This window comes from Mytilus edulis, chromosome 3 (assembly GCF_963676685.1).
Source record: "Mytilus edulis chromosome 3, xbMytEdul2.2, whole genome shotgun sequence".
Taxonomy (NCBI): Eukaryota; Metazoa; Mollusca; class Bivalvia; order Mytilida; family Mytilidae; genus Mytilus; species Mytilus edulis.
This window is the reverse complement of record NC_092346.1, coordinates 39,808,751-39,824,176: the sequence shown is the minus strand read 5'-3', so window position 1 is coordinate 39,824,176 and position 15,426 is coordinate 39,808,751. Positions and strand designations below refer to the sequence as shown.

General features: G+C 30.9%; 1 long non-coding RNA gene across 1 annotated transcript; it reads left to right on the top strand.

The window, feature by feature from the left end:
- The first annotated feature begins 9,674 nt into the window (after nucleotides 1-9,674).
- LOC139514855 (uncharacterized) lies at nucleotides 9,675-14,685 on the top strand. The gene is made up of 3 exons (XR_011662730.1): nucleotides 9,675-9,756; nucleotides 10,172-10,239; nucleotides 14,619-14,685. It is a non-coding gene; the product is annotated as an uncharacterized lncRNA (long non-coding RNA).
- Nucleotides 14,686-15,426: the final 741 nt, after the last annotated feature.

Below are 15,426 nucleotides of genomic sequence, written 5' to 3'. Positions count from 1 at the left end.
ATACAGTTTATATCTCTTAAATGTTACCTGCAAAAGTATGAATGTTATTTACGGCATACTGAAATGTTTAGTCTGGGGCCTCAAATATGTTGGTGAGACAAAGCAGCCTTTCCATAAAGCCTCAATGGCCATAGGAGTGATATCTCTAAGAAACCACTTCTCCCAGTTTCTGAAATAAAGAAGAAAATTTCTTCAAATATTATTTTTTTAAGGGATTAATATTCAACAACATAGTGAATTTCTCAGGAGCAAAACAAAAATTATGTTCATTAGACCACATTCATTCTGTGTCAGAAACCTATGCTGTGTCAACTATTTAATGACAATCCAAATTCAGAGATGTATCAAGTTTGAATGTTGTGTCCATACTTGCCCAAACTGTTCAGGCGTTAATTCAACCTCTGTGGTCGTATAAAGCTGCGCCCTGCGGAGCATCTGGTTACCCCTAATATCAGTATTGTTTAAACCGTTGACACCGAAAGAGGCTATTTGTTAAACCGAAATATTGTCAACACGATTTAATAACAACATCTTCGTATTATAACATCTTATATTAGAATTTTTTAGACCTATATATTTTCTTCCTTATCTGCATAGTATCGGCTATTCTAGACGACCCGGTACATAGTAAATTTTCTGGTTGGTCCTTTATATAGACATATATATACAACTCGTCTAAACATCAACCCAACAATGTTAGATCTGTAAATTTTTGTTCTTCCCTCGCTGGGATTCTAACCAATGCTACTGAGATATTGTGACACCAAATCGTTTGCACTGTAACCGGTGCGCTAGACCACACGACCACCTTTGCTTCATGCAAATGAAGCTTTCGGTGGCCAGATGATACCTTTACACGTCAGTTTTAATCTAGCATCGTACTACAGTACATGAAATATAAGGCATGAAGATGTTAATTTTTTTTCAATTTTTTTTTTATTTAAGGAATGACTGTAATATTTTCCCTGTCTATGAAGAAATAACATAAAAAAATTGGTGCACACTGAATAAATAATGGGCGTACCGGGTTATTTCACAGTGTGCACCACATGTTTTATGTTATTTCGAATAGACAGAACAAATATTACAGTAATTTCTTATAATTTGATTCTAAATTCCATTTTAAACCGGAGAAAACCATGAAAAACGTTGATGACGTTAGGGTCACAAGACTAAATTATGCTCATGGGCTGATAACAAAATAACGTCAGCCAATCAGAAGACGCGTTACATCAAAAGTTAAATTATATACATATATATAAGCATCAACCCAACAATGTTAGATCTGAAATTTTGCTTTCGCAAGTTTTTTGTTCTTCCCTCCCCGGGATTCGAACTCATGCTACTGAAATATCCTGACACCAAATCGCCTGCACTGTAGCCGTCCCGCTAGACCACACGACCACTTGGGCTTCATAAAAATGAAGCTTTCGGTGGCCAGGTGTTACCTTTCCACATCAGTTTTAATCTAGCGTCGTACTACAGTACATGATATATAAGTGGGTCTCATTGGGGTCTAAGCGTGATGCGGGATTGCCAATTTTTGGTAAGGGTGACACGTGAAAGTCAAATTATTGTGTCGTGAAAACGGGAAATGAGGTCTTGCAGGACCCGGGAAATGACAAAAAAATGAGAATTGCTTACGTATATAGTGTAAGTGGGATACTGGAATCTGACAAAACAGTAAGCGGGATCCGGGATTGGAACCCCCTAATGAGACCCCCATATAAGGCATGGAGATGTTATTTTTACAGATCAGCTATAAAATTATCTATAGTAAAGGATCCTACAATTTAATGTAAGATACAGTTACATATTTTTATATAAATGCGTTTTGTTTAAATAAACTTTTTCACTTTTTTGGTCTTTTGGAAAATGTTATTTGTGCTGTATACAACGAAATTTATTTTACATGCACACGTATAAAAATTGCGGTTTTTATCCAACGCAATCATACTTTTGAACGTAGTTTTCAATTAAGACTCGTGTATATATATATATAAAAGACTGAATAAATAGTCAACGATTAATTTTACAAGGACGATGGATCGTGTAATATGATACAGTACACTACAAATGTAACATATGATAAGTAAAAAAAAAAAGGGTACAACATCACCATAAAATAACATTAAAATGAACTAATATATGATATTTCGGATAACAGATATCCTTCTTTGGTAATCAGCACGATGTAAAATGAATCATGTCAATCTATTCAAATTAAAACACTATCAAAATCTTGAAATTTATACAAATAAAAACAGTTTAAGCGAACATCAGAGACGCTGGTACAATTTTAAAATTTCCAAACATGGCGCAAAGACTGCAAAGATATGCAAAAATAAAAACAGTTATTTGCGATGTGAACTGGCACAACTCTAAATTTCCAAAGGTGGTGACAGTTAAGATGTTACAACAACTGCATGAAATATTATATTTAAAGACGTCTGAACATATATATTATAAAACTATTTTTAAAAATGTAAATGACCAAGAACAGTTTTTCTATGTTGTCTGACACTGTGCAAAGTTTTCGCGGGACCTTGAATATACATTTGGTTATTGAATTCGCCGGTTCCTTACATTGGAAGAAGAAAAAGTAGCTAGATAGTAAAAGGTTTCTGAAATACTTGTTTTACTATAATGCATAAAAGATCTATACTGAGTAATCAAAGTGCTTTCTATTTGGAAAAAGATGTTTTAGCCTTCTTCCAAAAATTATTTTATTAAAAAAAAACACATCAGAGGCGGATTTAGGGGGGGGGGGCAGGGGGTCAGGACCCCTCCCCCCCTTTTGGGAAAAAAATTGGTTGCTTATATAGGGAATCACTGAAGCGTGACTCGAGCGGGCCGCCTCTTGGGTCAGTCAGTTGGCCCCCACTTATGAAAATTTCTGGATCTGCCACTGCACATTCAAGTCATTTTCGAGATTCTTAAAGGGTTATTTCTTATATATACATATATGTATAGTAAGAAACCATTATATTAATGTTTTTATTCCTGCTAAAATGTATTATTTTAACTAGCACAACCTTTTAAAAATCTTGAGATAAAAATATTCCATCAGGTCAGTCCAATTTATCTATAACGCCTCAGATTAATTGAATGGTATGTTACTATAAACAAAAAGTTGATGTAATGAGTTATCACGCCTAAATCCCAATTATGTATTGTATGATATTACATTGACTATTTATTGTACAATTTTACATTGACGACGAGTATAGAGTTATATATATATACATAATTTTTAAACGTTACAGATAAAAGCAATGACTTATGTTGATCGTCCTTGATCTTGGATGACAAATATATTGAATGGAAGGTCTCAGTTGGGTTACAGAATAAATGGCATAACTAAAATAAATTAACAAATTTATACCAAAAAAATAAAACATACAAAAATATAGTAATTCAACACTAAAGAATTAATTGGCAAAATATAAAGAAAAGAGAAAAATTATAAATATACATCCTTGTTGCAGACCCCGAGTGGTGACTATATATATAGATAGTTTGATAAAAAAAAAAAAACAGTTTTGTTCGGTCCAACGATTTACAGAAAAGAACCGAAAAGAGCATACATATAATTATTGATTAAATGAACTGCCGTAATGGGGAGATAATTTTGACGAAGTAGAATCCTGACTGTATTGTATATTTACAGGTAAGGAAACATGAGAGAATATTTGTCATGTGATGTTTTAAAATTTAGTGTCCTTAACCTCAAACGTAACGTCCAATAAAATTTAAGTATGATGTATACAAGCTGAAAACCCGCCTATCTTAATTGCCATGCTTGAGCAAACATTGATACAAACAAAGCAAGCAAGCCAAACAAAGATTTGTCTTGCTAGCTTTAATGTAAATTTTTTCTTGAGTTACATAAATCCAGACTTAACTAATCGATCAGATCGGTAATCGAACACTAATCGATCATATTTGATCAGTACTCGATTGATGACTTGAAGTCATCGATCAGTAATCGATCAAACTCTCTCAGGAGTTGGATCGATTAGTGATCGATTAGATTACAGATCGATTTAAGACCGATTACTGATGGATTAGTGATTGATTAATGACGGATTAGTGATTTTATTATTATTGACAAAACAATGCTATTCCAGAAATAAGCCTTATGAAAGACATCATTTGTGAAATAAAAATTCCATGAAAATATTTTCACCATTGCCAAAATTTTCTTGAATTCTAGAATTTAAAATCATTTCACTGCTAAGAAGATACTGGAATTTTTTTTTCATGATGTTGTCAATATGTCTGGAAATTTGAATGTAAAGGTTAATTAGAACCAATACCCATGCCAGACATCAGTGTTTATTTTTAAGTTTAAGTCTTGAATTTATGTTTCTGTCTAAATATGCCAAAAAATCCAGGATTTACTCAGCAATACATTTTTACACAATATACAGTCGTAACCAAGAGAAGCGTATCTAAAAGCTTAGCCCTAACATATTCCTGATTAAAAACTACATTTTTGTAGGATTACTCATGTATATTGGTACAATAACTATGACGTCTTGAAAGGCTATTGTATTTTTTTCTTTTACAACCTTTCATTGACGGAAGGCGTCAAAGCAAAATTTAAAAAAGCCATCCAAGATGTCATAATTATTGATATAAAAACTCTAATTTTTATATGTGTGCATGTAACAAATTTGGTTGTAGAGGGGTCTAAATACAGCACAAACTACATTTTCCAAAAGACCAAAAGAGTGAAAAAATTGATTTTAACAACAACATTTGACTTGAATATAGTAGTATATATATACTTCCATGGTTTGATCAATATTTGATGCCTTTTACCGGGTAAGTTAAATAAATGACCTTTGTTAACACATCAAAATTAATTTTTACATATAATATTAGCTTCAGACACTTGTGATTTTATTAAGAAGATGAAAATTTCAACCAAGCTAATATATATTAAAATCTGTATTTTTCATATATAAGGATTAATCAACACAAATAAATTGTGCAATTTGATATATCCTTAACTTTATGATGAAATTTAGGGTTTGTCCTATAACATTATTAACTAATATGCCAGAATTTAGGTCACAACTAAATAGCCAGAACATTTACCAATTAGCAGAAAATTGATACATCATTTATTCAAACACACTTGTTTGTCTTCACAGCAGGATATTGTCTAATTTCCACAATATTGTAGAAGACTGACCAGAAATGACCAGCTGTGGACTATGACTCTACTAAGGATTGCAAAATACTGATAAAAATAAATAGATTGTTATCACAGTCAGTGGAAAACCTTATATTGACTTTTGAATTTACATACAGAAGATCCCCCCTTTTTTCTAAAATTTTAAAATAGTCCTAGTGCAAGGCAATAGTGGTTAGTGTTTTATTTTCACACGAAAGCATACACATCTAAAGATAAGTAGAATGAATATGAATAAGAAATTAAAGATGTTTTTAAATAGAATTGAGTATGTGCCTGCTGAGTGTGCCTGTCACAAGTCAGGAGCCTGTAATTCAGTGATTGTCTTTTTTTATTATGTGTTACTTATTTGTTTTTAAATAAATAAGGCCGTTATATGATTTGTAGTTGCATTGTGCAACTACAAATCATTGTTCTGGCCTTTCATTGATACTGTGTAGCAATGTTTAGAGTTTTTCTGTAAATATGGTGATTAAAGGGAAACTTTCAGCAGAGACCACCCCTTCTGTTTGTCATTTTTTTATTACTGTTTTTAATTTATTGATTTTTTCATAATTTTGTATAATTTGTTAATTTGAATTTAGATTTTTTGTTTTTTTGCAGAGTTCACGAAATCTTTTTTCCCCAGGTGGTCCTTGAAGAAAATCTGCTGGACCTCATTAACAATTCTTTTGAAAAATACTAAAATTGTGTCAGTCCTATGCAAAATTTTGGTGGTAAAATCCCGACCACCACTTTTCACGAACTCTGTTTTTGATTTTCTAACTATTTCATCCTATTTCAATAAAGTTTCCTGGTAGAATTTTGTCTTATAAGAATTTCAGTTTAAATCCTATATTTCCTGAATACTTTTTGAAGTTCTTCTGCTTGAGGATGATAATATGTAAATGATCCATAACATCTATTTTAAACTTTTTCCTTTTTCTTAATTTTATCCTTTCTGTCATGGAATTTAATAAAATTTGTTTTCCTAATTTCAGTTAATAAAATGGTCTTTCAATAAAGAGTTTTCTTTCTGGTTTGTGTTTCTATGTAAATGAATACCTTTGCCTTTAATATAGGATTTAAAGTTCCAAATGGGTTGGTTTGGGATTTTTATGAAGATGTTGGATTTTTTCTGTATTTTTTTTTATAGCATTTCATATCTTACCAGTATTTTAATGTGTTCTTTTTTGAGGATTTCAAGGTCTAGAAATTTTATGGAATGATTATTGCATTCCTTAGTAAACTTAGCAGGTAGTGTTGTTGAATAAATTGAGTGGTAGGGATGAGCTGGTCACCATGGTCACTATTTCAAGCTCTATTACATATTTCATGATAAAATTGTGAAATTTAGATGGAGGTGAAGTTTTCAACTTGCCTGTTTATATCACAAGTGTCTGAAACTAATTAGATGTCAGAATATTTTGATGTTTGTTAATGTTTCCAATAGTGTGGTCAAATCAATTATCTCTAAATCAATTTTCCCATACAATCTTACCAGCTATTTATTTGCTGTTTGTGCTTTTGATCCTATTATTTTGACATTTTCACCTAATTAACATTAACAATACATAATAATGAAACATTACATTACTACAAATGTATCCTGAAAAGAAATTCTGATGTGTTTAGAAAAAATAGCAATGTATCTTTCATCAGTTATATACATGATCATACATGTATGCCTTAGGTTAATCTTATTTTCATAAAAAAAAACATTTTATGACAGATATACATTTTTGATAGGTAAAAATATGATACGGGAAGGGTTGGGTAAGTGCTGGATTCAAATTCACATGGAAATAATGTTGTAGGTCATATCTAATTATATAAACAGTAGTCCAAATAATTATGACATCTTGGAAGGCTATTTTAAGTTTTGCTTTGACCCCTTTCGTCAATGAAAGGTGTAAAAGAAAAAAAAGAAAATAGCCTTTCAAGACGTCATATCCTAGTTTTTAGGACTAATATACACGGGTAAACCTACAAAAATGTAGTTTTTAGTCAGGAATCTATTAGGGCTAAGCTTTTAGATATGCTTCTCTTGGTTACGACTGCATATTGTATAAACATGTATTACTGAGTAAATCCAGGAATTCCAGAAAATTTTGGCAATGGTGAAAATATTTTCATGGAACTTTTATTTCACAAATGATGTCTTTCATAAGGCTTATTTCTAGAATAGCATTGTTTTCTCAATAATAATACAATCACTAATCTGTCATTAATCAATCACTAATCCATCAGTAATCGGTCTTAAATCGATCTGTAATCTAATCGATCACTAATCGATCAAACTCCTGAGAGAGTTTGATCGATTACTGATCGATGACTTCAAGTCATCAATCGAGTACTGATCAAATATGATTGATTAGTGTTCGAATACCGATCTGATCGATTAGTTAAGTCTGGATAAATGAAAGGGCAGACACGGAAACAACTGAACTAATAGATTGATATGTTAAAAAAAAAAACCAATATTAAGTTTATATTTTTCTTTCATTGACCAATTATTGTATTTTTACAGGTGAGGAAACATGTGAGAATATTTGTCATGTGATGTTTTAAAATTAAGTGTCCTAAACCTCAAACGTAACGTCCAATAAAATTTAAGTATACAAGCTGAAGCCCCGCCTATCTTAATTGCCATGCTTGAGCAAACATTGATACACACAAAGCAAGCAAGCCAAACAAAGATTTGTTTTGCTAGCATTAATGTAAAAGCTGTAAAGTTAAAACAATGTATATTTCTATACACCAATGTCCCCCTCGTAATAAAGGAAGTATAATTCTTTAGATTGTACATTTATATGGACATGTAGACTTACAAAAAAGTTAGATTTCTCTGTATCAGATTAAGGCATTTAAATATTTTTGAGAAAAAAAAATCAAAGTGTCATTTCCGTTGTTTTCGAAAATAGAATTGTAAAAAACATTTGAAGAAATTTTCAATTCCTGCTACATGTAGTAAACTTCGGCAAACTTTACGATGTTCTTGATTCGTTTCAATTTCTTAATTCAATTTACGGTATAAAACGATGGGCTACATGGGAATAAAAGGAGATTAATCAATAAAAAAGTACACCATTATCTATATAATATATATTATAAATCGCAGTCATTTCATTTCGTCTTTCAAGAAATATAAATAAATGAAAAGCGCACCCGCTTTCGGTATAATTGATAATAGTTTATTCTTTATATAGCCGCCGTAATAGCGTATAGATTAAAGGGTGTGAAAAAGTTAATGGCCTGTTGATTTCTATTAATTTTATCTAATAAACCACTTAAAACAGATATGTAGATTAGTGGAATGATGTCAGATGGTGATAACTGTTGGCCTGTGGTGCTACATGTATCTATAGAGAAACTTGTGCATGGAGATAACGGGGCTTTTCCTTGACGAATTCAAATCCTTGACAGGTTTAACGTGTCAAAGTAACAATCAATGTGTTTTCATTTAATATTTAATACACACACACACACACACACACACACACACGAAAAGAACGAAATATTCGTATTTATTCAATAACTCCTGTAAAGTTTTCCGTCATGTTTTAAACGATATTTTGTTTTATTTTGTTTTTGTACGATTGTCTGAATGTCCGTGTTTATATATATTCACTGATGAATGGAATACATTCCAAAAAAATTATAAGGAACTGTTGTAATGTTCGAAATGAATAAGCGACCAAGATTGAACAAAATAATGGCACTTACCTTATAAATATAATTCACGTAGAACGATTGTTTGACAGTAATGCATTAATATCTTTTATTTTCTTGTCTGTTCTATTTTTTCTATTCCATAAGATAGGCATCCGGCCCTGCATAGGCGGATCCAGGGGGGTGGGTGGGCTGGTTTGTCAGTCAGCGGGCCCCCCTTAGGAAAAGTTCTGGATCCGCCACTGCCCTACCTATAATTTTTCACATGTACAGTAAGTTATTATATGTAGTCCTGTCGCAGTATCTTAGAATAAACTTTTGTGAAAAATATCTTTTTATTTATAATAGACTTATATAATTTTGCAATTTGTTAATTTTCTTCAATTACAAAAAACTTCCATCTCCTTTTCGGTCCTTTTCGGTTCTTTTCTGTAAATCGTCGCTCTTTTCTGTAAGTCGTCGAACCCGTTTTGTTTATATCCTAAATATATATAGTAACACAGCTATCTTTCGAGCAATGTCATTGTGGTAGAGTGAATTTTTGTAAATGTACATTTGTATATATTGATTAGATATATTGGAATAAAATGTTTTTCATACTATTGATATTATAGTTACAAATTGAATGGTATTTAATTTGTCCAGTCTGATTACTGTTAAACTGACCACTGTACCTGTTTGTCTATGTTTCCTTGATTTCTATATTTAGAATCTTTATTAAGGCTATATTTCTTATGGATAGTGATTTGGTCACATGTTCTTTTTGGAGGGAACATTCTATTGTTCTGGTCACTCTTATTTCAACTGTCATACTAAGTAGTTTGGAGTTTGCAAATTGTCTTATATGAATTATTGTATAGTTATTGCTGAATCTTTTGGGAATCCATATTTCTACTTTACAGGTCAGTTGTATATACTTTTCTCACATTATTTTAATAGTCCTAGAGTTTTTAACAGAGTATGCAAGATTTGGTTAGATTGATTGGATTGAATGGAGAAATGAATCTGTAGTATGAATATGACCTTTATGAATGATAAATACAATTAATTAACCATAACATGCTTTAAATCATTAAAGATTGATAAATGATTAAAATATTAAATAATTATTAAATAATAGAGCATTGGGGTGAAATTATATTAAATAGAAAGAAAGAGTTTTCTTGTGTGTAAATAAGAAGTAAATTAAATAGTTAAATATTCATTTTAAACCTTTATTATGTTTTAGTATCTAAGGGAACAGATTTTCTTATTTATGGTATGTGTTCATATTATAGACATGGAACACATTAGTTATAAATTTATATTTATCTTCAGGTTAATATTTGATGTACATGTAGCCAATACACATATGAAGTCTTGTGACCTTCAAACTAGCACTTGAGGTAAGCAAAGAGTTGTATTATGTTGTTTTATAATTTAGTTAGTTATTTGCTTATTTTGCTTACTTTGCGTTGCTGAGTTGCTGCATGTAGATATTTTAATGTTTTACCGTTTTGCTTAGTTTATTACTATTTATGGAATTCATGTAGAATATATTATTTACATGGTAATAGAATATTTATTGCAATTAAGTTTATGAGATGCATAAACTCATACATGTAAGACGCAAGTTTATGTTGAGTCTTTAAGACAGAATTATAGATGTGAAAGAGAATATTATTTTACTTAGAATGTTGTAATGGTTATACGTGCAATGTACTTGTTCATAAACATGTCAGAGTTATTCATAAACATGTCAGAGTTATTCATCTTTGCATCTGTATTTATAGTATTTCTACTTTGTAACAGTAAATTTGGTCCGGTAGTAAAATTTGTCCTCCAGACTTTTTTTCCTAGTTAATCAAGTCCATGTCCATGATTTTTCTAGGAATATATGTCCTAGGACAAATGTTCCGAGGAAAATAAGTCCATAGCTAGTAAATTATGTCTGGCACTTGTTTTCCTAGGAAAAATTGTCACAAGACTTGTTTTTCTTATAGTTTTATTATATCATTAAATATATTTGAAATAAATGAAAAAAATGTTAGATAAGATTGGAAAATTTCCTTATTTTTTTTCCAATTAAAATGAAGGACATTTCCTTTATAACCTAATTAAAACATGAATATTAAGTTCCCATTGCTTATAACATTTTCCTTTTATAATAAAAGACGTGGACATTTTTACCTAGGAATACTAATGACATAGACATGATTTCCTAGGAAAATTAGTCTGGCGACATAAATTTTATTTTAAAAATTTATACACAAATCTTTAACAATATTAGAACATATTACATTTATATTCACCTTTTAAAATTAAGGGCATGGACATTTTAACCTAGAATTACTAATGACATGGACATGATTTCCTAGGAAAATTAGTCTGGAGACAAATTTTATTTAACAGATTGATACACAACTTTTTCGTTTTGTCTTTAGCAATATTAAAACATATTACATTCATATTCACCTTTTAAAATTAAGGGCATGGACATTTTAACTTAGGACTATTAATGACATGGACATGATTTCCTAGGAAAATTAGTCTGGAAACATGAATTTTATCAAAAATATAACTATATGCAACACTTAAACATTACTAAAACATAACATTTAAATTTCCATGGTTTAAATGTAATTGAATTTATTATATGATTTTAAAGGACATGATTACCTAGGAAAATTAGTCTGGGGACATATATTACTAACATCGGACTAAATATACTAGTAAATTCTGTTACCATGTCCGCCCAGACATATTTTACCAGGACAAATTTGAATTTATAACTTACAAATACACATATGAAGTCTTGTGACCTTCAAACTAGCACTTGAGGTAAGCAAAGAGTTGTATTATGTTGTTTTATAATTTAGTTAGTTATTTGCTTATTTTGCTTACTTTGCGTTGCTGAGTTGCTGCATGTAGATATTTTAATGTTTTACCGTTTTGCTTAGTTTATTACTATTTATGGAATTCATGTAGAATATATTATTTACATGGTAATAGAATATTTATTGCAATTAAGTTTATGAGATGCATAAACTCATACATGTAAGTTTATGTTGATCTCAGTCTTTAAGACAGAATTATAGATGTGAAAGAGAATATTATTTTACTTAGAATGTTATACTGTGCAATGTACTTGTTCATAAACATGTCAGAGTTATTCATCTTTGCATCTGTATTTGAGACAATATCTGAAAAAGTATAATTTTTGGAAATAAGAAAAAACAAAAAAAAATTTTTTAGACCCAGTAATTTAATAGCACAAATCGAAGAACACACATTAGGGATCTAGGAACTGTTGTCTGTAATTCAAACAATTGTTTAATAAGGAAACAATGGCTATTTTAAAAATGGTACAAAACAAATCCAGTTCTTTCCTGTTACCAAAGTGAATCAATTTTAAAAAGTTTCTAATGGGAATAAGGAATAAGTTTAAGACAATATTTGTGGTTTACTAGTATATCCTGCAATAGTTTATCAAATGCCAATTATTGATTTTAGCATTTGCAATACAAAAGGTTTAGAAATATACTTAAATATAGTCAGATATGTCGGTAACATGAAAGAATCTTGAGTAGCAGCACAACGGTAACAGGACAGAGTTGGTAACAGAAAGGATTTTTCTGCTTTATTTTAAAGTTTAAGAAAAATACATCATTTTAAATTGGTCACAATTGGAAGATAACAGCAAATAATGTCATTTATCCTTTGAAACTGTATTTGCAAGATGAAAAATCTGCCTAGGTAAGGAAAAATTCTAAAATAAATTCCTTTCTGTTACTATCTACTAAACTAGAATTGCACAATGTTCTCTGCTGTTATCAAAAGCAAAAAACCTATTTTTTTATTAAATATACTGTATATTATTTAGAAATTTATTTAATATGGTGGTGATAACTTGTATTAAATAAAATGGTTGGCATATAGTAGATTAACTTTTCGATTCTTCAGTGAAATTGTCTTGAACATCCTTCCTGTTACTGATGATGGTTATGCTGTTACTTTTTATCAGGTAACATGACAGAACGTAACAGAAAGGAATTACGCGATAGTTTTTGTCCTTTTTATCACATTAAATGTAAGCGTATTTCCTGTGACATATAACTTTTAAAAAGATGATATAAAAACACACTTAATGCTGTGGTGCACACTTAAAAATATTCTCAGAAAGTGTAAGAAAAGGCTGTAACAGGATAGAACACCAATAAGTATTTTTCTATAAATTCTTGCCTTGGATGGGCTTGAATTTTCAAACCTGGCCGCCTTTCCAACTATTTCTTTGTACTAATGCATTCAGGAAATGATGCTCTTCAAAATACATAATGGGAAAATAACTCTTGGTCTTGTAAACGTTTCCACAGGTAAAAAAAACCAGTGGTAATAGGAAGGAAATCACCCCTGGGGACAAATTTTTTTGCTCTTAAAATTAGCAAAATTTGATTACATGCTATAGTTATAATATAATTAAAGAACCTTAGTGAGCACGCTCACATGCCCCACGTCCCCACATTGTCATTGGAGAAATTAAATAAGTATAAGAAAAAAAAATTGTATAAGAAAAAATACTGAATAATAATTTCCTGTCAATATTCACATCTACATAGTATGTCCTTATTATCTACAAAATTTCATGAAATTCTATTGTGTGTTTTCAGAGGAGTTGAGATGACAAACTGTTGCAGAAGTACATTGAAGCAAATAAGTTCAAAGGGGCATAACTCCTAGAAAAAAATTGAATCGTAATTTCCTGTTGATATGCACATCTACGTAGTATGTCTTTATTATCTACAAAGTTTCATGAAATTCTGTTCTGTGGTTTCAGAAGAGTTGAGATGACAAATTGTTGAAGTAGTACCTTAAAGCAAATAAGTTCAAAGAGGCGTAACTCCTAGAAAAAAAATTGAATCGTGATTTCCTGTCGATATGCACATCTACATAGTATGTCCTTATTATCTGAAAAGGTTTCATGAAATTCTGTTATGTAGTTTCAGAGGAGTTGCGATGACAAACTGTTGCAGTAGTACAATGAAGCAAATAAGTTCAAAGGGGCATAACTACTAGAAATAAAATTGAATCGTAATTTCTTGTCGATATGCACAACTACATAATATGTCCTTTTCATATAAAAAGATTTCGTGAAATTCTGTTGTGTGGTTTGAGAGGAGTTGCGATGACAAACTGTTGCAGTAGTACATTGAAGCAAATAAGTTCAAAGAGGCGTAACTCCTAGAAAAAAAAATGAATCGCAATTTCCCGTCAATATGCACAACTACATAGTATGTCCTTATTATCTGAAAAGGTTTCGTGAAATTCTGTTGTGTGGTTTGAGAGGAGTTGCGATGACAAGAAACAGGACTGACGGACGGACAGACGGGTCAAAAACATTATACCCTCCGCAACTTCGTTGCGTGGGGTATAAAAAGACAAATTAGGGGCAAGTTAATTATATAATATATCATATATGTGAGAATCGGACGCCTGTTTAATTAATTTGGATATTATTTGAATGATTTAGTTTTCAAAAAACACAGGGGACAACATGATTTTAGGGGGGGTGAACATTTAAATTACAATATTTTATTGGAAGAAATATAAGAATGGGTGTTTAATTGGCAGGACATGGTGCATTATATAATTTAGTTTATACTGAAACTTAAAATTTTCAAAAAAGATGGTTGAATAAAAAAATAATTGCTGGTGAAGTGCGGGACATGGAAATTATACTTTTTCAGATATTGTCTCATTTATAGTATTTTATAACTATGTTTTGTAGGGTCTTTATACGAGACAACTGATTACTAAGACCTTTAATAAAGAATCCATATATGTTTACAACCGAGTTTTTATGATGTCCATTTCCACCCGGTTTCTGTCATCATGGTTGAGTTTAATATCTTAGCAGCAACGTAGCTGCTATTTATATCTATGTACAACTGGTCAGTAGTTACACGTTCCCCTTAAGTCACGGATCGGTCGCCATTTAATGAATGGCTATTATTCATTTTGAATTTATTGAACCATAAAACTAATTTTTGACTCTTCACATTGAATAATCCGCGAAGCGGATTATGTAAAATGTGAAGTCAAAAATTAGTTTTATGGTTCAATAAAATCTAAATAAATTATTAATTGCCATTCATTATAAAAAAATTTCTATCAAAAATAAGGCTCAAAAGAACTTTTTATATTATATATATTAACAATAACAACGTTCACACATGTTGGCGTATGAATACACAACGTCAGAGTGGGCGTGTCGCCATCAAAATTGACAACATTGAAAATAAAACTAATAATTTTAACCAATCAGAAGACAGTAAATACACGAAATTTATTTATTACGTAATCAAAATTGAAAACGAGGCTAGGGATACAAACAAAATATGCCTCCATAGGCTGATAGGCGGAACGTATCATTGCTGCGTACCAAAGTGCACCAACGACTCCCGATACGATCCCGAGAGGAAAATTTCGTTTCATAAGTTCCCGAAAGATGCCTCTGTGAGGAAGACTTGATCATTAAGATCAAACGCGACCTAGGAGCAAATTTCAGGGTGATTATAACAGTGACCTTGCAAACT